Here is a 25833-nt window from a genome sequence, read left to right as displayed (position 1 = left end):
GTCCCTTTATAAAAAAGTGCATTTTCGGCTCATTTATTTTTAACTGAGGTGACACTGCTTAGCTCGTTCCTTACCCTACGAGAACTGTTTTTTTATCCTGATTGACTCTTTTCATAAATCCGTCTGCCTGTTCAGTGAAAATCTTTCTACTAGGATCCTATAAGGTTGTGCTTCAAAAATGCGCCAAATGAAAGGAATTTGTGTTATTATTTTAACTGAATTACTTAGTATTTACTCTACCAAACCTGGAGGGTATGCTGCCACTTCATGATTTCCAGACCATTTAGTTCTTCTTCTTTTTAATCGTTCTGTGAGAAAACCAGAATTGCAACAGCTTTCCACGTGGCAGCCGCTACAGAGCGCATTCTACATGGTATGTTTTGTAATCAAATATCTATAAATAAATAGGTCGAAGCTCTCTCATAATCTATCCCTTTCTTTGTAAATTGTTCTAATATAGATACAAACGGAAAAATGCGAAACTAATGCTCTGCATGCGGCTCAAAGCCATTTTTCATTTTGAAGGAAGATCAACAACAGCAATCGTTTTGAAAAGCAATCGAAACTCTTCACAATATATTCCGTTTAATCATTATTTGTCGGCATTCTACTTGTGTTTCATAGGATAGTGCCAGGAACAATAACGGGGTAATATGCCGTGTGGTGTTGCTCCGAAATTGTTTTCATTCCAAGTGGCGTCAAGTAGAATGAAATGCTTAACGATACACATTCGGTATCTGGGGAAGCTACTGAACAAGCAGGAAATTCCTACTTCCACCAAGCCAGCAGTGATTAGTGACGAGAATTTGTTTTGTATACAATAAATTTTCTTTCGAATATGTGGAGGAAAACAAAAAGCGGTTAAAAGTGTGGCAGCAACTTGGTGCACGTCAGATATAATTTATGAGATATAGGAAAATATATCACTCAGCATTTAAGCCATTCAATTTTCAACTATACTGTAAATAATTATAATTTGGTGAACAATGAAAAACAATACGTCTCTTAAGGTGAATTAGTCATTAATAACATTTCAAGTTTTTTTCAAGAATATTTATATACCTGCAAGCATACACTAGATTCTTTTTAAAAATATTTTCCCAACATTGGTTTTGGCACAGAACATGACGAGTACAATTAAAAATAATTAACAAATCATATTTCCTTCGTTTCATTTACTTACACTCTAATTCATCATTTTTAGTTCTACCACCGTCAAATTCGGTTCTACGAAGGTACGACTAATTCACGTCTGAAGAATGTACTTGTCTTTTTAACCAACAAAATGATTGATTATAGAGGCCAATCATAGTAAATTTAGCTCATAGGGCGTGGTATCTACAAAAAAGTAATTTTTGTCGATAAAGGGGCAAAAGTCAATGCCGAGCAATGTCTCGGCGTTATTTTTCGAACTGTTTACGTGCAACTTGTGCGCGACTGTTTCAATCGACGCGAGATTGAAAGATCAGTTCAAGATGAATTAATTTCTACTGTGTTACCTGACTCACTGCGAATATGCGTTGTGTTCGCGGGATCGTGTTGGTTCGAAAGGTTTCGAAAAATATCGCCCTTGTATCGAAAACATCGTTAATTTTGATCACTAAAAATAACGTACTTAAACGTTATATTTCAAGTGCCAGTAGTACGCAATAATTGTCTTGTGAAACTGAATTGTAATTTATGCAACTATTTACAAAGTGCAATAACAAAAGCACAACTTATGCAAGATCGTTTGTTATCGATATTAACTGCATATGCGATATAAACGAATAAAACGTATGGTTACGTTTTATTTCAATAATACGCATATTCGCAGTGAGTCAGGTAAAACAATAGCCACCATATGTATTGATTCACGAATAAGTTTAAGTACGACGACAAAACATTTTACCCTTTTAAAACAATATACGCCATTAAGACCCGCTTACGAAAAAGTCGGTGCCTGGCAGAAATCGAACAGAACCAGTCTTCATTTTTCGCTCGATTCTCTTCTTGTCAAATGTGACACTTTGAGGCAGGAGAAAAGTGGTTCATCAGTTTTGCAGTTTCGGGCAAAAGGCAAGAGAATAATATGGAACATGACAAAGCAGGTATAATTTAATTGTTAACCAGTTTATTGCACGCTTCGTCCGCTGCTGCTACCCTCCAAAAAAGGAGAGAAAGCTAAATCGGTACAAAAATGGTTTTCATTCGAAACCTCTAGGAGAAATCGAACAGAAATCCGGCAGAAAAACCGGGCGAAATTTCTGCCAGAATCAGATGTTGCATTTCTGCTAGTTTTCACGGGTGACGGCGGCCAGAAATCCGGCAGAATGTCTGGCAGAAAAAGTTTTTCGCTGCCTGATTTTTGTTCGATTTCTGCCGGACGTGCCTAAGCGGGGAGAAGTTCGGGATTCCATCCCGCCACACATTCTACCGGATTTCTAGCCGCCGTCACGCGTGAAAACTGGCAGAAATGCAACAACCGATTCTGGTGGAAATTTCGCCTTACGGTTTTGTTTTGATTTTTCTGCCGGATTTCTGTTCGATTTTAGCCAGAGGTTTCGAATAAAAACCGTTTTTGTACCGATTCAGCTGATCTTTCAGCCTCACACCGTCTTTCTGCATAGCTTATTCGCGAGTCAAAAAACTTATTGCTCAATTAGCTGCCCGTGAAGCTAGTGGCGCACTGGCTTACAAACTTTGCATTACTTTTTCTTTTTTTATCATCTTCGTTTTCGATTCTACTCACGGGCGGGAGTGCGAATCCTCGCGAATCGGTGTCACCAACTCGAGCTTCAACGACGAACGAGAGCGACGACTGTAGCTATTAGCTAAAAACACAGTCGCAAAAACTCGTGTCAGTGCTTGATTAAATAAAAGCGAGAGTCCAAAAGGGATGCTTATGCCGGCGTGTTTGTTAAAATAAGTACGCGTGTATGAAGAAATTAGACCTCACGAGTGTGGGCTTCGCAACACTGATCCGAAAGCAAAGCCTGGATGCTACGCTCCGTTTCAAAATTTAAGCTTCTGTTTTTATACAACAGACTTCGCAGCCAGCCGATCAAAGTTGATAATCACGCTTCTAATAGTAACATTCACGACATCAGTCATATTTGTATAAAAAAGTTAATATTTTGACTTAATTGCAAAATGTATGTAAAAATATAATCTGCAACATTATAGATAATAATTTTTAGTAGATGATTGAAGGCGTTGTCGGGCTGCGAATATTTGATTCATCCAAAAGAATCGTTTCTGTTTAGATTTTTGATATATATGGGTCATTCCACGCGAAGTGACCGAGAAAAAGTACCAACGTGTAATCGACCTTCTCGGATATCAACCAAATTTGGTCAGATTGTTCGTTTTGGGTGAAAAAGCATAAATCCCAAGTTTGGTGCCGATTAATGGGAGCCCTCCTCTTTTTAATAAATAGCCCCATTTTTGCCAAATTCTTTTGCTTATATCTTCGAATATATTAAGTTTAGAAACAAACTTTCTTTCGCATTTTCAAGGGAAATTATCTCAGGAATCCGAAAAAGATATTAGTTTTTAGTAACAGTGCTGCCAAATATTGTTATTTTCGATTTGAAAACTAAATTTGCATTTTTCTTTCAATGAAGACAATTTGATCTCGAAAATTTCAACACCATGGTATTCCTCGGACTTTTTTACTTAAGAAACACTCATCACCCCTAGGTATTCTTGGCCGATCTCGAGATATAGCGTTTTGAAATAAGCAACTCCCAGTTTCTCGTGCGGCACCATGCTTTTAGCCATGCGAGATGGCCAGCAGTAGAGGTGACACAATATTAACGGTGCAACAATATCATTTGCTTGCCTAAAGCAAAATGTAAAATATTGATCACTGCCTGATTGCTGTTATCGACAATCTGTATTGTCTTGACATCAACGGTTCATATCATTGTTAAGATTTTTTATAAGTCATCCGGCAATATGAAATAAATTAGATCCATAGGGTAATTTGCCAATTGTTGCGCACCTAACGCAGGAACTTTCAGTTTTTCTCATCCATCGGGGAAACTATAACGTTACTTATAACCGCATGTAGTGATCTGAGCACTTTGAAAGATTTGGTTTGGTCATATTTTGATGATAGCGATATCAAGCAAATCCATTACAAATATTGGTCTCAGCAAGAGAGATGTTGCCTGGACTGCCATGTTCCGGAGGTCGAACTTTTTGTGGAAACGTTGTTTGATACAATCCCTGATGTACGCAAACATGACTAAGTTTCAAAAAAAAACAAGCGGAGTTCTTCAAAAGTGTACGTAATAATCTTCGTGAGGGTGAGGTATTAGTGGTTGCCGATTTCTCAGAAAATTTCGCATTCGTGTTCCAAGATAGTGCACAGTCAGTTCACTATAATAATAGTTAGGCTACGATTCATCCGTTTGCGGCATATATCGTACAAGAAGGAGTTGTTTTGCCTCTGAATTGTGTCATAATTTCAGACATTTTAGAGCACAATACAGCTACCTTCCACGTTTTCTAGCGACACTTCATCGAAATTGTAAAGAGCAGGGTTGTGAATTTGATGAAGATTATCTATTATTCCGATGGGGGGTCCAATCGGCACCAAACTTGGGATGTATGCTTTTTCGCCCAAAACGAACAATCTGACAAAATTTGGTTGAAATCCGTGAAGGTCGATTACAGGTGACTCGGACACTTCGCGTGGAATGACCCGTATATTCGTATTATTTATTAACTATATACAGGCCGGACTCGATTATCCGGGGATTCGATTAACCGGGGATTCAATTATCCGGGTTTTTAGACTCGATTATCCGGGTGAAAAAAATTTTTTTTTCACGGATTTATTTTAAACCCAAATGTTATCATTTTCATGCTACATGATGATTCCAACTAGACAAGCATTGATTAACCTCCCTAAAGCTTCAAAATTCCTTTCTTATATCCCTTTTATCGGCGAAAAAACCAAAAATAAATCCTGCGATGATGAAATCAATTTTTTTACTTAAAAATCATCATCACCATCATCATTATCATCATCATCATCATCATCGTAGTCATCAGTAAAAAACTGGCAAAAAAGAAATTTTATGACTTTAGGGGAGATTGATCAATAATAAAAAACATTTATAATACCTAAATATTGAAAACATAACATACAAAAAATAATATTGTACCAAAAAAAATCATCAGTGGAAAAAATCGTAAGAAAGGATTTTTCTGACTTTTGGGAAGATAGATCAATAATAAATAAAACATTTCTGATACCTAAAAGTAAAAAAACTTGACATACCAAAAAAAAATTTTGTACCAAAAATGATGATTCGATTATCTGGGTGATTCGATTATCCGGGCTGAAAATAAAAATGAGCACCCGGATAATCGAGTCCGGGCTGTATTGGTATTCGATAAAATGATCACATCTAATTGTATCAATATGTAATAGTACAGTGGATCCCCGTTCGTTTGAACGATTCCTCATGCAAACTAACGGGGTTAGTTTTTGATTTGAACAACTGGTAACCCTAAATATGCTGTAACTTGTGTGAACTGGCTGCTCTGCTCTTTATTATTGTTTTGGTGGTTTGATTCAGTAGGCAGTCGCAAGAAGCGAATATTCATTCTCCGATCGGATTTCTACTATAATCGTTGGGAAAACGCAATGTGGAACAGATTAAACACGCTAGATCAGCACAAACAAATCGTGTTTATGAGCATTGTCTGCATAAGCAAATGATGTCATATTGAGTATGACGTTTGAACCATTTTTAATTTGCACGTCGTGCAAACCAACGGGGTGCAAATTAAAAAGTGTTCAGATTTAAAACGGTCAAACGAACGGGGGTCCACGGTATAACTCTGGCAAGATTTCATGAGGTTATGGTCCTTGGTTGATGCATTCTCAATAGCTCCTCTTACCAGTATATTAAACCTATAAGAAGCCTCATTAGGATAATTTAAATTTCAGCACGAAGGATCAGTAATGAGTGACATGAGAATAACACGAATTACATTCGTGCTGGTATTACATTTAGATTGGAGTTGCATTCGGGCTTGTGTTACATTCGTGCTGGTATTACATTCCTGCTCGTGTTGCATTCGGGCTTGTGTTACATTCGGGCTTGTGTTACATTCGGGATCGTGTTGCATTCGGGCTTGTGTTACATTAGGGCATGTGTTACGTTCGGGCTTGTGTTATTCGGGCTAGTTGCTTTCGGGCTTGTGGGTTTCGGGCTACTGTGTTACCTGACTCACTGCGAAATGCGTTGTATTCGCGGTATCGTGTTGGTTCGAAAGGTTTCGAAAAATATCGCCCTTGTATCGAAAATATCGTTAATTTTGATCACTAAAAATAACGTACTTAAACGTTATATTTCATGTGCCAGTAGTACGCAATAATTGTATTGTGAAACTGAATTGTTATTTATGCAACTTTTTACAAATTAAATGCAATAACAAAAGCACAACTTACAAAAAATCGTTTGTTATCGATATTAACTGCATATGCGTTATAAACGAATAAAGCGCATGGTTACGTTTTATTTCAATAATACGCATATTCGCAGTGAGTCAGGTAAAACAGTAGTGGTATTCGGGCTAATGTTATAGAATCGGCTATTAGAGCCAATAGGATTGTAGCACTAGTCAATTGTCCTGTACTGTAACAGCTGGCTGCGAAGTTTGCCGAATAAAAATCAGAAAGTCAATTTTATTTTTTGAGAATATTTCAGTACATCCTAAGTTGAGTTGAAAGACTTTTTTTCTTGTTTTTCCTTATGTGGGCTCATCACTGCGGCCAATCTATTGTGATCGACTTCGATTTTTTAAAATCATACAAATACTACGTCATTTACAGATATTTTCTTCCATTTTTATGTGGCTTCCACTAAAAGACGAATAATAAATAGTAAATAAATAGTAAACATAGTCCCTGAACAATGTTATGTTGTATTGAGACTATTAAAGGATATAAGAGCATTCCTTGTAGTAGTGCATCACCAAGCTAGATTAATCCAGAAGTGTACTGCAAAGTGCTTCGAATAGTCTGGATCAACATAAATTCTTCTTTTCGTAACGACTTACACATTTCCTCGCTTACACCGTGCGTCATGTCTCAAGTGAGGACAAATCCTCCCGACACATTAGGCCGCGGTAGGATTACGAGAAGTGAAAAATGCTTATGTTGGTTGGCACAAAACAAAAAAGAACAAAAACAACTTCGACAGTTCGTCTACAAAACAAAGTTTACAATGCGCTGCACTCTGCTCTGGTGTGGTTTGCACGGATTGAGAAAGAGCGAAAACCGCAAAACAATCAACGCAAAGTTCGTTGTCTTGGAAAACGAACAAACAGTTTTGTTTTGATTTTTTAACCATAAAATTTAATAACCTACCACCGCAAACATTGACGATGGGACGACATAAGGCTTTGTGCTGTGCGTGCTGTGCTATATAGTACAGACTAACAGACGTAACACTGAAGCCTTGTTTACCACCGGAAAACGATCATTTCGAATTTCTGTTTAAGCCTAGATTCAAGCAATAGTCGCAGCGCGAGGACACCAGTTATCAAAGAATATCCAAATGCAATTCATAAAAACACATATAATGTTTTCGACAACAAATAGAACGAATTAGAATATTTCGGTCATACATCGTCACTTGATATCTGATACTTGATTGCATGTGACATGTACTCTTTAGAACAGTTAGATTAGATTAATTTTTCATTTGAAATAGAATGTGGACCACTGCTGTGCAGTAACGAAAACTTAGGCATATTTGCAGGAACATCTTGGATTCACTAACAAGAAAAAATAGTTCTCAGTCACAGATTTAAATTTTACTTAACAGATTTACAACTTTACTTAAGATTACAACTTTACTGTACTGTTCATGTACATAGGTGTAGCCTGAACAGCTTTTTTGCGAAAAGGTAATTTGAGGGATTGTGAACATATATTGTATTTTGAGTTTATTCTAGACTACTCAACCGATTTACATATTCTTAGTAGCAAATTATATCTTATTATTGTCCTGAAATTTTTAGCGAAGTTTGTGTGTGTGTGTGTGTGTGTGTGTGTGTGTGTGTGTGTGTGTGTGTGTGTGTGTGTGTGTGTGTGTGTGTGTGTGTGTGTGTGTGTGTGTGTGTGTGTGTGTGTGTGTGTGTGTGTGTGTGTGTGTGTGTGTGTGTGTGTGTGTGTGTGTGTGTGTGTGTGTGTGTGTGTGTGTGTGTGTGTGGGTGTGGGTGTGTGGAACGCTTTTGATTGAGCCAAATTTTCTCGGAGATGGCTGGACCGATTTTAATGATCTTAGTGTCAATTTCATACTGATCGGACTTTTAGTTCAAAAGTTATATATATATATATATATAAATACGAAAAATATTCATAATTCATTATCTTATAGGTCCCTTAACCGATTTGAACAAAATTAATTGCATATGAAAGGGGAGTGTTTCAAAATTTCAACTTCCATATTTCATGACGAATGGAGTTGTGGTTTGAAAGTTACATAAAGAAATGTGAAAAAATGTATTTAAAACAGTTTTTTGTTACATATAAGCATAAATTTAAAGAGAAACATCATACCATTTATTATTATTTGAAAGTTACTGTTGAGATCTATCAAACGAAACCAAGTTACTGAAAATCGGACGATTCATTTAAAAGCAATTCAAACTTTAACATTTAGGCACCGTTTATTAAACCGTTGAAATGTGTAAAATCGAAATATATTAATCAAGAGTCGATTGTATTCAATGTATGTATGATTGTATGTTATGTATGTCTACGTATGCATGCATGCATGCCTGTATGTATGTATGTGTATGCGATTTGCAATTTTAAAATTGGCGTTGAAATACAAGAAAAGTGAGAAAAATTTCCATTGTCATTTTCTTTACTTGCTGTTACTCGCAATCGAACGAGCAAAGCAAAGGGCCCTATTCTCACAGTCACTTCACCTCACCTCACTTCTTTTACTTTCCTGTCACCTCACCTAAAGTCACCTCACCTTACAGGCCCCATTTGATTTGTACAGTCACCCAGGTCGCTGTGAGAATAGGGCCCAAAAAGCGAAGAAAAGTATTTGATTTAACCATATAGGTATAGTTGTGTATAAAATTGAAAATGCTAATGAGTTGATTTTCCCAAATAAATGTATACCAATTTCAAACAAATTTTACGCATCAATAAATGCTTTTTCTATCAATAGATGCTAGAGCTTAGATATTTTATGTGAAAAATAGGAAGAAAAAATTACTAATAATTTTGTACGATTTGTTTTCGCTAGTGACCCTTAAAAAAATAAATATGTAATATGGCCATATGTCATGTATCATGTTTTAATAAATAAATAAATATGTGTCCACTCATACCATCCACCAATTATATTTTGACCATATTTCCCATCCTCAAGCATGTTTATGGCGCCGCTTTTGCACTATTTCTTTGATCTCATCGTTTCCTAAAACATCTAACGGGCAAATCGTTTAAACGATACGTTCAAGCTAATGACTATTTTTCATTAAAGTTTATTCAAAAGAAGCTCAAATTTTCATGTAAAAATAATTAACTGAAGAAGCGTCAAGTAAAAAAAAGTCCAATTTCTCTTTTTCGTTTTTCATATCTAATACTCTACTCAGTTATTTTTTCAAATTCAGATATTATATTTTTTGTTTACATATATGTTTCTATAAATCACGTAAATATTATAAAACTAAATAAGGTGTTCATAATGTAAATCGAATGACGCTTACAAGTATTCACGAACCCTAGGAAAAAAATATAATTATTGTACATAGTATGTTGCGAATTTTATTGGTAAATAAGGATTTTGAGCAATAAGGAACGGATACTTAAAAATATAGACAAGTTAATTGTAGATGTTCCTGAGAAATTAAAAAATTATTATTACGGCAGTAAAAAGGCTAGGTAACACCGCAAGGTGGATTAATTCGGGTTTTTTGTATAGAATTTTTACGTGAAGAAAAGGAGAGAGTAACGGTGAATATTTCACTAAAGTGAATGATATTAAATTTTTAAGTTATATTATGTATATTGTATTATCATGTTCCCCATGACAAATCATCACAAGTTGTTTAATTTGCAAAATCAACCAACTGTAGAGAACCAACTGGCGGTTATAAACAACCGAGCGTATAAATATGCCATGGCATCATCACCAATGAAGACTAAACGTGACAAGCAGAAGTTTTAGAAACTCACGCGGTGTTCAGTACATGCGTTTTCTTCGAACCGATCTGGTGAAGGTGCTAGCGATGATATCAGCATGTCATTGATAAACTGAAAACATCTTGGAATTTTTTTTTGTTTGTAATTATATAAGGTCATATTCCAAGGTAAGGAGAAATCTTTTTCTAGATAACGATTATATAATTTTCAACACTTCCTCTTCCCTTCATGATGCAGTTTTGCATTTTACCCTCATGTAATACATATACTGTAACACAACACACGTTACGTAATTCACGAATAGAGCTATAACTTAGAATGAATTTATTATAGAAGAGTTGTTCTGTAGTGCCTTCGGAGTTACGAAGCATTTAATCGCAATTGAAACTTTATATTCATATCACATTTTCTTGATGTGTCGTTTATTCGACTGTAAACAGTTCATGGTACGCTTTAACGTCACTTCTCGAGTTCGATTCATTGGCAACAATACTTTTGTTATGTCTACACATATGCAACCTCGTTTTTTTTCAGAAGTTCAAATTGTCGACGCGTACCTACCTACTTTTTAGTTATATTCGATTGTTTAGTTGGAAAACGTTTAACGTAAACAAAACCGAACTACATTACGCTGTTGCTCAATTCTTCCAGTGGCCAGTGTAAATTTACGAGTTACAATTATTGAAATTTAAACTGGCACTATTTTCTAAATTTAGATTAAATAAACCTGCAAAATACGAAGAGGGATCAATGGTAAATTGGAATAATTTTACAAACGTGTAACGCAATGCGTTTACCGTTTAGCAGAAAAATGATGAGTCAAATGAAATTTCATTCATAGGGAAATTCGCCTGAGAAAAGAAGGCGGCGACAGGCGTAAGCTGTCTACAGATGACACAGGCTGCGGATTTGTTGTTTATAGTTTATCTCGGATGCCTGCATGAGTAATACAGGCGGGAATACACCACGTGTGCATGTTTATAATGTCTGTTCTTGTACGAGACGATTCACAATGCCATGTCAGACTTCGTAGGTTAATTCAAAGTAACTGTAAACGAAGCTGCATGACGAAAAAATATTTAGATTTACCTTTCGCAAGATTTACATAACGGGTGACAACTAAAATTTTGGATTTTTTTTTCTCAAGCTGTCAAAACAAGACAAAGATTCATGAGGAAGATCTGATTTACCGTAATTAAAGATATACTGTCCATTGTTGTCCATTAGTGTATAGTAGTGTAGGGCGGGGCATAAGTGCGATGTTTGAAGTTGTCATTAATTTTCGTGAGGTATAAAGAAGCACAACAACATATTATATTTTATAGTGATGCAGTAACTCATTGTCTTCACATTCAACTATAAATCATCTGCGGTAATAGTGTTTTGCAAAATAAATTCTTCTTTCTTCTGATCAAGTGCCGATTCGCACTTTTACCCCTCTAGCGGGGCAAAAGTGCGAATACCGCGGGGTAAAAGTGCGAAGTTCGAATCCATGAAATTAGCATAGCAGTAGCTAACAAAACCATATTATCTACAATCTGCGTTATGTTTCGGTAAGGAATATTCTCAATTTGCACCTTCCCTATTTTGCGCTAGTGTATTGCAGCCTCCGTTACATCGAAACTTTTCCAAACGTTTGTTTTTTGTTTCATTAGCGGAAAAGCATTGTTTTTCTTCAGCCAACATCTGTAGAGCACACAGTTTTCTGCAGAGCTTCCATTTCTAGTATCTGTAATATACTGCCTAAAGCTGTATATAATTAGCTATAGATTTTTGCCTCGTCCATGTATCGCACTTTTGCCCCGTCCGTGAATCGCACTTTTACCCCGCTAGGTGCTTGACGGGGTTAGATTAAATTACGGAAAAGCGAAATATATTTTGTAAATTCTTTTCACCGTATTTTTAAAACAGATGTGTGAGTGATGTAAAACGCTGTTACAAATTTTCAACAAGTAATATCCTCCTGTTGATTTCGTATTTGCCGTATAACGAAAAATTTCATCAAAATCGCCCTAAAATAGCATTTGCACATAACTCAGCAACTGTGCCTCGTAAGCAACCAAAGTTTACGTTAGATTCAAGCTGTCAAAGTAGTCACCCATCTATGCCAAAGTTGTCAATTTACTCGGAATCTGCACCGATAAATCATTGAATCGCACTTTTACTCGCATCGCACTTTTACCCCTCCTTACTCTATTTGAAAATGGTCCGTAATCGGCTGTTCGACGAAGCTTTCGCTTGATGTCCGAACAGGAGGGTTATGCGGCCGTCATGTCAACTTTGCAAATGCATGTGTTGATTCTACGAATCAACTGTTTGCAATTCGTGGCTCTCCAGTTATATTTGTATACCAAGGAACACACTCGCAGTGCCGGTTAGGAGTCCCGTGATTGTGCGCAGTTCACTACATTTAAGTTGAGTAAGTTGAGCGGTAGCTAACGCAGAATTTAGGTAGAAAAGCTGTTTAGTTTGTCTACAGCTCTGTATTTGATTCCAACGGAATATTGCTGATTGCAAGAATAATTTTATATTTAAGAGGCCGCAATCGTTCATCAAACTGCTATTTTGGATTTATTATTTTTGACGGTTGGTGACGGCTAATCCGAATCGGCCTTTTTGGGTGGACCAATCAGACTGAAATGCAGTTTGACAGTCGTTCACAGACGTTCGTAGAGTATGTTTGACTGAACATGTCAATGCTGGAGCCATCTGTGAAAGTTTTCAGCTTTTAATGATACATTGATAAGCCGATTCTTATCTCGCTTCCGCAGTGATTGGGCGCTCAAAGTTGAAAAACCTTGTTTTGGCGACAGAGCTCCCTCAATACCGTGCTGCACTCCTAAACTAATATTATTGGGAGCTTTGCCCAAAGTTAAACGCGGTCTAAAGAAAACATCGCGCTTAAAGCAAACACCACGCTAGAACTACTACCAAAATGCCAAAATGTCACATAACTGTGTTGCTATAAGTAACTAAAACTTTATGATTTCTGTGAATTTCTAATAATAACATCAAAATCGATCCGGCATCCATGAGAGAGCATTTCATTTTTGAGTTGCGTGGTGGATAACTTTCAATGAAACTCATAATAGATACGCATTTAACGGACTTGAGTGCCAGTAGTGCAGCTTAACTGTCGTAAAGACATCGATTTTGCATTCGCATGCCTGTATACTCTTTTTAAGCATGTTTTTGCACAGACGTGCATGAGACATGGGATCAAATACTCAAGAGTGGCAGATTATTCCTCTTACACTTCCTGTCAGTGTAAGGTCTTGGTTTCCATCGGGGTTGGTTACTTAATCTCCACTACGGTTGCTCATATCCCGGTTGATATCACTAGGAGGTAGCTGTATAAGCTGAGAGGTACTGTAGGCCTGTTTTATGCCTAGACGCGTCTAGCACGTTATACTATTCAAAAATACAACGTTATACTCATACAAATCCTCCAGAAATGTCGAGAGTATAACGTGCCCACGCATCATATTTTCGTGGATTTCAGGGTAGTATACGATACAGATGAACGCGAATAGCTATGGCAGATAATGTACGAGTACGATTTTCCGGACAAACTGAGGCGGCTGATCAAAGCTACCCTAAAGCGAGTGATGTGCTACGAGCGCGTTTCGGCGACACTCTAAGGGTTATTTCGAATCGCACAGAGTGTTACGGCAAGGGGTTGGACTGTCCTGTATGTTATTCAATATCGCTATTGAAGGAGTGATTTGGTGAACGGGCATCGAAACGAGAGGAGAGATCTTCAGTAACCTTAGCCAACTCCTAGCCTTCACAGACGTGACGACCCTGACCTCATTAGTAGAAACCCTGTGACGGCGGAGGCAATCTACGCCAGACTTGAAACGGAAACTACTGTTTTACCTGACTAACTGCGAATATACGTAACCATAGGTTTTATTCGTTTATAACGCATATCCAGCTAATATCGATAACAAACGATTTTTTATAAGTTGTGCTTTTGTTATTGCATTTAACTTGTAAAAAGGTGCATAAATAACAATACAGTTTCACAATACAATTATTGCGAATACTGGCACTTGAAATATAACGTTTAAGTACGTTATTTTTAGTGATCAAAATTAACGATATTTTCGATACAAGGGCGATATTTTTCGAAACCTTTCGAACCAATACGATCCCGCGAACAAAACGCACATTCGCAGTGAGTCAGGTAACACAGTAGCAGGATAGAGTTACAAATCAATGCGTTGAAAACCAAATATATGGTAGGAAGAGGCTCCATGGAAAGCAACGTTTGCCTCGTACGGACAGTGACTATTGACGACTGGAAGTGGTTGATGATTTCGTATATTTGGTATCTCTGGTCACCGCCGACAGTAATACGAGTAAGGAGATACAACGACACTTTTTCCCTCCGCAAGACGCTTCGATCAAGGAGCATACGTCGCCGCACAAAGCTGATGATGGACAAAACGCTAATCAGACCGGTAGCCCTCTACGGACTAGAGATAGTAACCTTGCTTACGGAAGACATACGTGCACTTGCCGTATTTGAACGAAAGGTGTTGCGAACTATTTTTGGCAGAGTACAAACGGAAAACGGGGAGTGGCGGAGGCGTATGAATCACGAGCTACAGGCACTGCTTGGAGAGATTCCCATCGTACACCTGGCGAAAGTTGGGAGATTACGGTGGACCGGCCACGACGACTGTGCAGTAAAATCCGTTCTCTTCAAGAACCCCATAGGCACTAGGAATAGAGGAACTCAACGTGCTAGATGACTCGACTAGCACGTGTGTGTCGAGACGCGCAACGTATTGGCGTCGAGAAGCCCAGGATCGAGTACACTGGAGAGGAATTGCTTATGTCGTTTTCGTTTTTGCGGTGTAGCTTTTTTTTGCACCAAAACTGTTCGTTATCGATTTTTGTGCTACACCATTGCTACACTTTTTCTGCACCAGCTACACCTCAAAAAAGAGAGTGTAGCTGGTGCAGATAGGAAAACACCAACATCCAACACACCAATACCACATCACTGCAGCTGCACCGCGAGCGTTCGTTTATCCAGCGAAAAGTCCACCTCAAAAACGAAAATGGCATTAGAAAAACAAGAAAAATTAATGCTGACGTTCATTTTGTTACAAAAATATCGTACTTTTTTTTAATAAATGGAATCAATGGTCTTTGAATTTTCTCAATTACCAAATAAGTCTTCTAGTTGGTCTTGCGATACGACGTAGGCCTAACAAGCCAAGCCAGTCATCGTTTTTTCGTCGTATAAATCTGTCGAACCAAAAAGTGTTAACGTAGAGTACAAACTATCCCTTGGTGTTACCCAAATTGAAGGATTTCCGATTTACCGTGTATATAAACTTGAATAAAACACCTTGCCTTTTGTCATCATTCGTATCGCACGTACTTTAGATCGCGTATATTGTTGATTGCAAGAAAGATTGTCCAATCAATAAGTGCGGAATCGCTCATAAAAGTGCTATTTTGGCTTAAATCATTTCGGTGTTTTCAGCGCACTTATTGCTTGGAATGTAACGAAAAAGTGCGCCGAAGATACCGAAACGATTTAATGCAGGATCACTCTTTTATGAGCTATTTCGCACTTTGGATGGTACAATTTTCCTTGCAATCTGATATATATATCACAGCCTCTGATTTCCTTATAAAAAGGAGGCAATATTCCATAGGAGCGCCAAGACTTCGCTTTTCTGCAATTCCTAAATATGCAATATGAAGCATATAAAAGTTTGTGGAAAGGTAAAATGTTCTCAATTGATTTTTATTAACGTTGTATTTTAAAAACACAACTAGCACGATGACCTCTAGCTATACATTTTGATCTTCCACTGTAATCATTTACCTTCGTGTATTAAGTTTAAAATTTCGAGCATTTGGGGAACAGAAAAACATGCAGCTGGAAAAAACGAACACAACAAATGAAAACTTGCCCTCTGAGCAAGACATTAAAGCGGAGTTATGACCGTAAGAAATATTTAATAAACTAATTATTAATTGCACGGCTTCTATAATCTATACCTATAAAGAAGGATTTCTGTCTGTCTGTCTGTCTGTCTGTCTGTCTGTCTGTCTGTCTGTCTGTCTGTCTGTCTGTCTGTCTGTCTGTCTGTATTTTGTTCCTTATAGAATCGAAAACTACTGAACCAATCGGCGTGAAAATTTGCATGTAGAGGTTTTTGGGGCCAGGGAAGGTTTTAGTGATGGTTAGAGACCCCTCCCCCCACTAAGAGGGGGGGCTCCCATACAAATGAAACACAAATTTCTGCATAACTCGAGAACTAATCAAGCAAATAGAACCAAATTTGGCATGTGGGTGTTTTCGGTGACAAGAATTTATTCTAGGGTAATTTGAGACCCCTCCCCTCTTTATAAGGGGAATTATAACTCCTCTCCCCTTTAAGAGGGGGGGCTTCCATACAAATTTCCTCATAACTCGAGAACTAATCAAGCAAATGGAACCAAATTTGGCATGTGTGTGTTTTTGGAGACCAAAATTTTTTCTATGATGAATTAGGACCCCTCCCCACTTTAGGAGGGGGGGCTCCTATACAAGCGAAATACAAATTTCCTCATAACTCGAGAACTAATCAAGCAAATGGAACCAAATTTGGCATGTGAAGGTTTTCGAAGGCAAGAATATTTTCTATGATGAATTGGGACCCCTCCCTACTTTAGGAGGGGGGGCTCATATACAAGTGAAATACAAATTTCCTCATAACTCGAGAACTAATCAAGCAAATGGAACCAAATTTGGCATGTGAAGGTTTTCGAAGGCAAGAATATTTTCTATGATGAATTAGGCCCCTCCCCACTTTAAGAGGGGGGGCTCCTGTACAAATGAAATACAAATTTCCTCATAACTCGAGAACTAATCAAGCAAATGGAACCAAATTTGGCATGTGTGTGTTTTTGGAGACCAAAATTTTTTCTATGACGAATTGGGACCCCTCCCCACTTTAGGAGGGGGGGCTCCTATACAAACGAAATACAAATTTCCTCATAACTCGAGAACTAATCAAGCAAAGAGAACCAAATTTGGCATGTGTGTGTTTTTGGAGACCAAAATTTTTTCTATGACGAATTGGGACCCCTCCCTACTTTAGGAGGGGGGGCTCCTATACAAGCGAAATACAAATTTCCTCATAACTCGAGAACTAATCAAGCAAATGGAACCAAATTTGGCATGTGAAGGTTTTCGAAGACAAGAATATTTTTTATGATGAATTGGGACACCTCCCCACTTTAGGAGGGGGAAGCTCCTATATAAGCTAAATATAAATTTCCTCATAACTCGAGAACTAATCAAGCAAATGGAACAAACTTTGGCATGTAGGTGTTTTTGGAGGCAAGATTTTTTTCTATGATGAATTAGGACCTCTCCTCACTTTAGTAGGGGGGGCTCCTATACAAATGAAATACAAATTTCCTCATAACTCGAGAACTAATCAAGCAAATAGAACCAAATTTGGCATGTGGAGGTTGTTGGAGGCAAAAACATTTTCTATGGTGAATTAGGACCCTTCCACACTTTAACAGAGGGGGCTTCTACACCAATGAAATACAAATCTATACCTATAAAGAAGGATTTCTGTCTGTCTGTCTGTCTGTCTGTCTGTCTGTCTGTCTGTCTGTCTGTCTGTCTGTCTGTCTGTCCTGTGTTCCTTATAGAATCAAAAACTACTGAACCAATCGGCGTGAAAATTTGCATGTAGAGGTTTTTGGGGCCAGGAAAGGTTTTAGTGATGGTTAGAGACCCCTCCCCCCACTAAGAGGGGGGGCTCCCATACAAATGAAACACAAATTTCTGCATAACTCGAGAACTATTGCTTGATTAGAACCAAATTTGGCATGTGGGTGTTTTCGGTGACAAGAATTTATTCTAGGGTAATTTGAGACCCCTCCCCTCTTTATAAGGGGAATTATAACTCCTCTCCCCTTTAAGAGGGGGGGTTTCCATACAAATTTCCTCATAACTCGAGAACTAATCAAGCAAATGGAACCAAATTTGGCATGTGAAAGTTTTCGAGGGCAAGAAAATTTTCTATGTTGAATTAGGACCCCTCCTCACTTTAAGAGGGGGGGCTCCTGTACAAATGAAATACCAATTTCCTCATAACTCGAGAACTAATCAAGCAAATGGAACCAAATTTGGCATGTGTGTGTTTTTGGAGACAAAATTTTTTTCTATGATGAATTGGGACCCCTCCCCACTTTAAGTGGGGGGGGCTCCTATACAAACGAAATACAAATTTCCTTATAACTCGAGAGCTAATCCAGCAAATGGAACCAAATTTGGCATGTAGGTGTTTTTGGAGGCAAGAATTTTTTCTATGATGAATAAGAACCTCTCCCCACTTTAGGAGGGGGGGCTCCTATACAAATGAAATACAAATTTCCTCATAACTCGAGAACTAATCAAGCAAATAGAACCAAATTTGGCATGTGGGTGTTTTCGGTGACAAGAATTTATTCTATGGTAAATTGAGACCCCTCCCTCTTTATAAGGGGAATTGTAACTCCTCTCCCCTTTAAGAGGGGGGGGCTTCCATACAAATTTCCTCATAATTCGAGAACTAATCAAGCAAATGGAACCATATTTGGCATGTGGGTGTTTTTGGAGGCAACCATTTTTCCCATTATGAATTAGGACTTCTTACCTTTTTAGGAGGGGGGGGGGGGCTCCCATTCAAACGAAATACAAATTTGCTCATAACTTTAGAACTAATCAAGCAAATGGAACCAAATTTGGCATGTGAGAGTTTTAGATGGCAGAATTTTTTTTCTGTGGTGTATTACGACCCCTTTCCCTTTTAAGAGGGTGGGCTCCCATACAAATGAAATACAAATTTCCTTATAATTTGAGTACTAATCAAGCAAATGGAACCAAATTTAGCATGTAGGAGATTTTTCAGTCTTGAATTTATTTTATGATAGTTAGAGACCGACCTCTCACCCCTGTGGTAGGGAGATATGGACTCTCATACAAATAAAACAGAAATTTTTGCGAAACTCAAAAACTAATCCAACTCGAGAAATTCGAGACTCTTCCATAAAACATTAATCAATAACAAGACCACAAAAACTATCTATAGTAACACTAGATCATTCAGGACGAGCCGGTCGCGAGTGTTGCCGGTGACCCGCCGTCGGAAGCGCCGCCCACTGGGGGGCTTGCAAAACTCGAGATAGTGACAAAGATCATCCGAGATTCATGATTTATGTACAACACAGGTTAATTTGTGGCAATACGAAGTTTGTCGGGTCAGCTAGTCTATACCTATAAAGAAGGATTTCTGTCTGTCTGTCTGTCTGTCTGTCTGTCTGTCTGTCTGTCTGTCCTGTGTTCCTTATAGAATCAAAAACTACTGAACCAATCGGCGTGAAAATTTGCATGTAGAGGTTTTTGGGGCCAGGAAAGGTTTTAGTGATGGTTAGAGACCCCTCCCCCCACTAAGAGGGGGGGCTCCCATACAAATGAAACACAAATTTCTGCATAACTCGAGAACTAATCAAGCAAATAGAACCAAATTTGGCATGTGGGTGTTTTCGGTGACAAGAATTTATTCTAGGGTAATTTGAGACCCCTCCCCTCTTTATAAGGGGAATTATAACTCCTCTCCCATTTAAGAGGGGGGGTTTCCATACAAATTTCCTCATAACTCGAGAACTAATCAAGCAAATGGAACCAACTTTGGCATGTGAAGGTTTTCGAGGGCAAGAAAATTTTCTACGGTGAATTAGGACCCCTCCCCACTCTAAGAGGGGGGGCTCCTGTACAAATGAAATACAAATTTCCTCCTAACTCGAGAACTAATCAAGCAAATAGAACAACACTTGGCATGTGGGTGTTTTTTTGGTGACAAGAATTTATTCTATGGTGAATTGAGACCCCTCCCCTCTTTATAAGAGGAATTATAACTCCTCTCCCCTTTAAGAGGGGGGACTTCCATACAAATTTCCTCATAACTCGAGAACTAATCAAGCAAATGCAACCAAATTTGGCATGTGAAGGTTTTCGAGAGCAAGAAAATTTTCTATGGTGAATTAGGACCCCTCCCCACTTTAAGAAGAGGGGCTCCTGTACAAATGAAATACAAATTTCCTCATAACTCGAGAACTAATCAAGCGAATTGAACCAAATTTGGCATGTGTGTGTTTTTGGAGACAATTTTTTTTCAATGATGAATTGGGACCCCTCCCCACTTTAGGAGGGGAGTCCTATACAAACGAAATACAAATTTCCTCATAACTCGAGAACTAATCAAGCAAATGGAACCAAATTTGGCGTGTAGGTGTTTTTGGAGGCAAAAATTTTTCTGTGATGAATTGGGACCTCTTCCCACATTAGGAGGGGGGGCTCCAATACAAATGAAATGCAAATTTCCCCATAACTCGAGAACTAATCAAGCAAATAGAACTAAATTTGGCGTGTAGGTGTTTTTGGAGGCAAGAATTTTTTCTGTGATGAATTAGGATCTCTTCCCACATTAGGGGGGCTCCAATACAAATGAAATACAAATTTCCTCATAACTCGAGAACTAATCAAGCGAATTGAACCAAATTTGGCATGTGTGTGTTTTTGGAGACAATTTTTTTTTCAATGATGAATTGGGACCCCTCCCCACTGTAGGAGGGGGGGTCCTATACAAACGAAATACAAATTTCCTCATAACTCGAGAACTAATCCAGCAAATGGAACCAAATGTAGATTTTTGAGTCTTGAATTTATTTTATGATAGTTAGAGACCTCTCACCCCTGTGGTAGGGGGATATGGACTCTCATACAAATAAAACAGAAACTAATCCAACTCGAGAAATTCGAGACTCTTCCATAAAACATTAATCAATAACAAGACCACAAAAACTATCTATAGTAACACTAGATCATTCAGGACGAGCCGGTCGCGAGTGTTGCCGGTGACCCGCCGTCGGCAGCGCCGCCCACTGGGGGGCTTGCAAAACTCGAGAAGTGACAAAGATCATCCGAGATTCATGATTTATGTACAACACAGGTTAATTTGTGGCAATACGAAGTTTGTCGGGTCAGCTACTGTTTTACCTGACTCACTGCGAATATGCGTATTATTGAAATAAAACTTAACCATACGTTTTATTCGTTTATAACGCATGTGCAATTAATATCGATAACAAACGATTTTTTATAAGTTGTGCTTTTGTTATTGCATTTAATTTGTAAAAAGTTGCATGAATAAAAATTCAGTTTCACAATCCAATTATTGCGTACTACTGGCACTTGATATATAACGTTTAAGTACGTTATTTTTAGTGATCAAAATTAACGATATTTTCGATACAAAGGCGATATTTTTCGAAACCTTTCGAACCAACACGATCCCGCGAACACAACGCATATTCGCAGTGAGTCAGGTAACACAGTAGTCTATACCTATAAAAATGGATTTCTGTCTGTCTATCTGTATGTTCCTTATAGAATCGAAAACTACTGAACCAATCGCCGTGAAAATTTGCAAGTAGAGGTTTTTGGAATCAGGGAAGGTTCTTATGATGGTCAGAGACCCCTCTCCCCACTAAGAGGGGGGGCTCCCATACAAATGAAACAGAAATTTCTGCATAACTCGAAAACTAATCAAGCAAATGGAACAAAATTTGGCATGTGGGTGCTTTTGGAGACAAGAACTTTTTCTATAGTGAATGGAGACCCCCCAGTAAACATTTTCATATGCATATCAGAGCAATAAATGAGTTATATGTACCTATATATACCCTGAAAAATCATATCTGATGCACAAAACTAGCATATGCGTACTAATTTGGAGGTCATATACGAACTACGAAATATACGTTAACAATTCAACTTTATAAGTCTTTGTATGTGATAAGATCTGACTCAAAGCGATTAGTTTTATTATGCTATACAATTCTGTACTGAAACTCGTAGGTCAATCACTTGCTATCGTCAAATACGATAGAAAATAAACTTATGTGCGTTTCATTAGTCTATATTTACGATACCGACTTTATTAAAAGTCAATATCGATAATTTTCGTACATTGTTATACGAGTTGGTGTTTGCTGGGTCTTTGTTTTCTGGTTTATTGTGAGTGAGGAAAATTTGTATATTAAACTACCCATGAACTCCTTGCAAAACTTGCAAAACTTGAGATTGTGACAAAGGTCATCCGAGATTCACGATTTATGTACAACACAGTCTAATTCGTGGCAATAGGAAGTTTGTCGGGTCAGCTAGTATTTAACATAAAAAATGTACAGTGTTTTTGCGTTATACATATTGCGATTGAACATACCTTTTCACATAATGAGTAGTGCTAAGTAAGTTTGAAAACTACCTTGTGCACATAACTCCTTGATCCAAGTCATATTTGTAAAACATAAAGTTGAAATTGGAGGTTTGCAATTCAAAAACAGCTGCTGTTATTTGTATATAGCATGGACAATATCAATGTATTTTTGTGTTGACAGGGAAATTAAATTAACGCCACTCGAAACTGATCAATGACCGCGCCCATAATTTTTGGTTTCGTCGCACAAACTAGGTGAGTAATTTACAAAATTAATGCGTACGATCGCGTGATTTGAGCGCAACAACTTACTATTGTTGCAGCAGCAAAACATGGCCGTAAAGGTGTGTCTTTTTCATCAATCTGACGACGGTGGTGGAGTGCTTGTTAGCATAATATGATTTCATGCTTCGTGACCGCCCTAGTAGAGAGCTTCCTTGCTGTCGTGCCCACATTCAGCAGCATACACCGTACCGGAGCGCGGTGGCGATTTGGATTGTTGCGTGCGGTGGAGTGAGAATGGTGATTGACCGCAGCTAAATGGTCGTTTTGTGTGAGGTAAACTGTCAACTTTATTGGCGGAAGAAATTTGATACGGAAACTATTGTTATTTGTGGTTTTCTATACGTAGGTATTCAGTGCGGCCCAGGCGACTATGGTCCCGTTCAGTAGAGATTTGACGTAAACAATTCTATTCATAGCGCTAGCATTTTGGGAGATTTAATTAAATAAGAAATGAGGATTTCATGTCTAATGATGTTTTTTTGCCGGTTAGATTTTTTGATCACGTACGCATTATACCCACGCTGATTGATTTTTTTCTCGATGGAGTGTTGCAAATCAAATATCGAATTTTATCATATTTCTGGTCACCTATTCGAACAAAATAATGGTGAACGATAGTTAACTTTTGATTTTCCCAATTTACATTTACTCAATTTAATCCAAAATTTATGTTATACGGATAGGGAATATCTTTTAAGCAAAATTTTCCCGTAAACGTGATCTTCCGCAAGTAAAAAAGAATAATAGAAACATACTGGTTTCCAACCAGCTGCGCCACTTTTTAGCTCGTCTCTTTACCATTGCTAAAGCCAACGAGATTCGAGCAGCTCATCTGTACAGCTCGAGAATTGTGGAAAACAGAAAAAAGCAATTCAATAGCAGTTATTGAAATCAAGATTGCAGCTTCCGTTCATGTCGAGCTTAACGCTGATCGAGTGAATAGGATTGGAATGAGATCAGTCTGTCGATGATCTTCCTGGACTTATCATACTTCAACTAGCAAGAAGAAGGGCGTTAGACGCCACTGTTGGAAGTGATTTCCCAACTCCCAGCTTTGCGTTGTTCCTCTAGCTCCATGGACTGGTTGTGATACTTTACTCTCCTACATTCACCCTATTTCTGAAGTCGATCACGTCCAGCCAGTATGTTTTAGTGTGTTGGTGGCTCAGTTCACTGAAACTCTACTGTAAGTAAAGTGTACAAAGACGACGACTGCGATCGCTATCGTGAAAACGGATAGAGTTAAGCGAAGCGAATGGATCGTTGAGTCAACAGTGAGTCGTTCTTTAACGTGGTACAGTAGCTGTGGTGCTCGAGCGTTATGCATATACTTTACACCCAGATAAACTGTATAATCTTTGCATATAAAAAAATACAATTTATTACAAGCAAATGTATATTGTTCTAACATTTTTCTAAACGTGTTATCAAAGTTTGGTTGACATAACTCTTGTGAAAAAAATATAGACTGTTTCTAAAAATCCACCGCTTGTTCGACGTACCACTGTAGCTAAGGCAAACATTGATTGAAACTGGTCTTGAGAACTTGCCATCTTGCACTATTTGCGCAGTGTCGCGCTACTCCACTACAAACTCACTAGTCAACGGGGAGGCAGCGTGGACCGCGTGTTTGTACCAGCGATGGCGTTTTTTTTTTATCTCTGTTCCTTTACGATTCACCTTGTTTTCGAGTTTCGTTTCTTTTCCTATCTTTCAAGTTCAACTGGATACTCGATTGAAAAAGGCTATACAGCTGAGATTACCACCGCAAAGGTGTATATGAGATGGTGTCTCTGTGTTTGCGCAAAGTGGTTTTTGATTTCCTTGTTATTTTTCTTGGTTTGTTCATCCCTAAGCTGTCCCGAGATCATCAGGTAGTTGGACGTTGGTTTGAGGGAGAAGGTAAAAATAAAATATGTACACAGTGGAGTCTAAATAAAACCAAGTGCTGGAGAGGTACCCATGCTTTGGCTGTCTACTCTAGCGTCAGACTGAGAGATCAAAGATTAAAGAGGGAACTACATCACACGCACTGCAAGTTGGTCCATGGTAGCATTTCTGATCAGCTTGGCCTCCGGTGTGGCAATACAGCCACTGAACAGATGTGCTGATTTTGTGTTAATTCCTTGATTGTTTAGGTCATGCCACTAGCCTACTGCGACCGATTGGTTTCTGATGAGGGTAATATATCATTTGGATCGAACCCTGTCCACTCAAATTCGAAAGCCGGCTGCTTGCAGAACAATGGAATCTGACCAATTCTCTCACAAAGGGGACTGGTTCTTTTTGTTAAGTTTGTATACTTTACGTCTCATCACAATAAACCATTTCGATGCTTTAAAAATTTTAGAATACATTTTGGCATCAACTTTTCAAAAGAGCCAAACTGCAAAATATAACAAACCGAGTGAGGAGTTCTTTTACTGTGCTAGTCCAGCAGAAAATTACTATCACTAAGTGGTTTGTTAACATTGTGTGTTTCAATCTGAATTCAGTGACTAAAACTTACAAAAACAGTTTTTCAGGCGCAGTGAATTTTTCTTCTAGTCATGATTCACAAAATGCAACTATCAAGGTGAATAAAGGGTGTCTCACATCAAATTGCACCACAGAAGAAACGTTGTAGAAAATTACCTATTTGACTGATCCTTTTCAAACTTTCCGATAACAAAATATAACCCATTAGTAAGCTTTTGGCATATTTGTTTCATTCAACTTCAATGCCATAACCGTATGCTCGCACCTTACGCTTAACTCCACTTAAAAAGTTTTGAATGTACAACCTAGTTGCACCTTCATCTGTACGGAAATCCACTTTTTCTTCATGTTTTCCTCAGACTTGACCTCCTTGGGATGCTTCCGTAGTGCCTGCTTCATAATAGTTTAGTATCTTTCGATGGGCCTTAGTTCCGGTGCGATGGAGGCGTTCATGTCCTTGTGTACGAATGTGACTCTGTTGGCTTCGTATCATTCCAATACATCCTTTGTATATTGGCACGAAGCTATCTTCGAAGCTATCCAGCCAGAAGATTGTAGGGCCTTCGTGTTGCTTCTACAGAGAAGGCAGATACTTCTGTAGACACT

At 38.2% G+C, this 25833-nt stretch overlaps 2 protein-coding genes across 14 annotated transcripts in view; one reads left to right on the top strand and one right to left on the bottom strand.

Moving 5' to 3' along the window:
- Positions 1-25833, top strand: part of LOC128732934 (uncharacterized) — a 198338-nt gene that overhangs the window by 16569 nt on the left and 155936 nt on the right. For 2 of the 7 annotated variants that reach the window (XR_008411851.1, XR_008411852.1), the window contains exons 2-3: positions 22646-22719; positions 22788-23022. The exons of 4 other annotated variants lie outside the window; for them this stretch is intronic. The gene's annotated coding sequence lies outside the window, so the exon portion shown is untranslated. Of the gene's footprint in view, positions 1-10125; positions 10342-22645; positions 22720-22787; positions 23023-25833 lie in introns of those variants that run through there. One more of the 7 variants, XR_008411854.1, reaches the window with a different exon arrangement.
- Positions 1-25833, bottom strand: part of LOC128732931 (integrin alpha-PS1) — a 71871-nt gene that overhangs the window by 31961 nt on the left and 14077 nt on the right. The gene's annotated exons all lie outside the window — the stretch shown is intronic.

Source organism: Sabethes cyaneus, chromosome 1, assembly GCF_943734655.1.
Source record: "Sabethes cyaneus chromosome 1, idSabCyanKW18_F2, whole genome shotgun sequence".
NCBI classification, from domain to species: domain Eukaryota; kingdom Metazoa; phylum Arthropoda; class Insecta; order Diptera; family Culicidae; genus Sabethes; species Sabethes cyaneus.
This window is presented reverse-complemented; position numbering and strand designations above follow the sequence as displayed.